The 3,084-nt window shown below is 37.9% G+C and overlaps 1 pseudogene; it reads left to right on the top strand.

Annotated features, from left to right (window-relative positions):
* Nucleotides 1-818: 818 nt before the first annotated feature.
* On the top strand, nucleotides 819-918 carry LOC122123103 (annotated as a pseudogene).
* Nucleotides 919-3,084: the final 2,166 nt, after the last annotated feature.

The following is a 3,084-nucleotide window of genomic DNA, read 5'->3' as shown; positions in this document are numbered from 1 at the left end:
GGTATAATAAACAATTATATATATATATATTTGTTGTTGTTGTTTTTGGGTCCAGTCGTGGGGTCTGAACTCTGGGCCTGGGCCCTGTCCCTCAGCTCTTCAGCTCAAGGCTAGAGCTCTACCACTTGAGTCACAGCAACACTTCCGGCTTTTTTCTTTTTGCTTATGTGGTGCTGAGGAATCAAACCCAGGGCTTCAATCATGCAAGGCATGCGCTCTACCACTGAGCCAACGTCCCAGCCCAAACAATTACATTTTGATAAAATACCTTCTATTCTGAACAATTCGGTCTGAAGTGTTCATCTCTCTATGAACCCTTGTAACTAAGATTAGTTTTGTTCCAGTAAGAATCTATGCTGTCAGTGTAAGATATTCTGGTTGGTCTGTTCCTACATGGAAGAAGGATAAAGGGTCAGGAAGACATTTGTGCCACTGAGACCTCATTTAGGAGATTTTAAGCTGCAGAAGTTTAGAAATAGCTCTTAAGAAAGGCTTACTTTGAATCCATTAGCTCCACAAAGCTAACTCAGTTGATAAATAAGTACTTGAAAAGCCATCACCTTTGGACTTAGCTGTAAAGGTTTCAAAGTATGATCAAATTTAAAATGAAAACGACAAAATAGTTATTGACAAAAAATTGCAAATGTGAACAATCGACCATACAATATAAGTTTTTTCCACTATGCACAGAATTTTAGAGAAATAAGATCAATAGCATTTTTAGGAAAAATAAGGGTTCCTTGTTACAAATAGGCAACCATGGATATATGCCTGTATAAATATTGTATCATTACGTACTTAAATTTAGAGGATACTACATGCTTCAGCAGCAGGTCTACCCAAATTACAACAATACAGAGATTAAAATGGTACTTGCACAAGGATGGTATGAAAATTTGTGAAGTATTCCATATTTTTCATTCTTCAAATGCAAGAAATGAAAAACAGTTATTAAAAAGTTGATTACAAAAATACAAGTGTAACAATACATGTAATTCATAGAATTAAAGGTTAGTTTGACATCAGTATATTAAATCTTCACCTTAGAAAGGCCCTTACATAGCATAAACTTTATAAAACTTGAAATTAGATAACATTGTCATTTTATCCCAAAGAAATAAAATTTAAACCATGGTCATAGGGGGTTCCCGGAAGATGGTGGAGGAGAAGCTGTAGGCTAAACAAGCTCTCGCATAGAAAGCAGTTTTAGAGTTCCAGTGAACAGTCCTAAGCCAGAGAATCACACCAAGTGTGCCATCACTATACACAGAGTTAGGACAGAGAGGGAAAATCCAGGCAAGGAGACAGATCTGAGCACTTGCCAGCAGCCTCGGTAGCAGCGTTGGCCATAGCCGCCATCCTGTAACACAGAGAATGCAGGACAAAGGAGCCAGACACGGTGGACAAGCAGATTCTACTAAACACCAGCAAGAACTGACAAGGAGCAGACATCTTCATCTTGCAGTTCGCAGACCAGAGACCACCCAGGAACCAAGACTCGGCGGGAGTAGAAGCCAAATGTCCTCACTCCTTCTCAGAGAGCAGAGGAGAGAAGGCCACCCCTCCCCCCCAACTACCAGACATCTCCATCTTGGGTACTGACAAAGCTCGGTGGAGCTGCTAGCTCCAACTAAGGCCTTGGAAGAAAACTAGAGTCATTTAGCAGGTCACAAGAACCTAAAGAGTCCTACCAGAGAGCTCCACCCAGGGAAAAATCACCCAGCTCATGTGCAAGCCCCAAGAGTGGCTTTCTTCACTGGGTAATCAGAGCCAGAGTCTGCCCCTCCCTTTAGCAGCCTTGACAATCAATTGAAATTCAGTAAACATAAACCTGGAGAGTGGCTCCAGGCTGGGCTCTCTGAGTTTCTCACAAGCTACCTCCTGGGAAAAGCTACTGTTTGCTGAAAGGCCTCAACTCTACCCAGAACCTAGCCTCATCACAGCATCTCCAAACTTGAGGAAAAAGCCATGTCCCTCTTTTGTGTTAATCAAAGCAGATCTCCCTCCCATTGAACTAACCTGAGAGAAGGATCACAAAATCCTGGGTAAAGTAGAGCATTTTTCTGCCTGTTCAAACAAACTGACTTAAGAAACCAACCAAGCCATAGGAAAATCAAACACCACAAGCAGACCAGAGACTCCAACAAGAGGCTGGTTACAGACACAAGGGAGATACAGGATTTTTCCCACCACTCCCAAAAAAATTAAAGAACTATTTTTTTTGTACATTTTATTAAAAAAATTTTTTTCTAAAACGTTTTTTTTTAATTTTTACCTTTTTTGAAAAAAAAGTTTCCTAGTAACTATTTTCCCCTCTTATAATTTTTATTTCAGTGGTATATGTGTGTGTGCGTTATTCTTCTTTTTTTCTTAAAATTTTTTTTTGTTTTTTATTTTGCTCTATTGAACTTCTGATCTTTATTCTTTCTTTCTTATTCTTTTCACCTTTACTTCTCTTTTGTTCTTTTTTATGTGACTTAATTGTTTTTCTGCACATTCTCAGATATACACATAGTCCATTATTAGACCTTATCCTCCATGTGTACACACTTAATCCACAAATTTATTACTCAGTTCAAAACCTCTTAGACTTAAATTCCTTAATAGCATTACTACCTATTTATACCTATGTAATATTTTAAGTATTTTTATTTTTAAGTTTTTCACATCTCTTTTATATCCCTCCCCTTCTGCATTATATGCACGTTCTTCTCTGAATATTTCGTTTTTGATTCTGCATAATATTTTTAATTTTTACTTTTCAATTTTTTCTGGTCTCTTTTTCCCCCTTTCTCTTTTCTTTTTTCTCTCTCTACTTTCATCCTATCCAACCTATTTCCTGCTTTGAGATTAAGACTTAGTTAAGTTAAATCTCCCTGTGCCTTCCCACATATCTCTATTCCTATTTTTTACCCACATCTCTCCCTCAACCTAATAATTTCTGGTTTGCCAAATTCGGATTTGCAGTTTGTAGCCCATTAATATATAGTTGTTTGACGTTGAATAGATGTTCTATTGAACTATATTGTATCTGCAGACTATTGACTGGGCAAATATAGACTTTGGTTGATGCTTGCCTTAAGA

The sequence above is a fragment of the Dipodomys spectabilis genome, unplaced genomic scaffold (genome assembly GCF_019054845.1).
Source record: "Dipodomys spectabilis isolate Male_0828 unplaced genomic scaffold, ASM1905484v1 ptg000220l, whole genome shotgun sequence".
Classification (NCBI taxonomy): Eukaryota; Metazoa; Chordata; class Mammalia; order Rodentia; family Heteromyidae; genus Dipodomys; species Dipodomys spectabilis.
The sequence above is the reverse complement of the archived record's forward strand: the minus strand, read 5'-3'. Positions and strand labels throughout refer to the sequence as shown.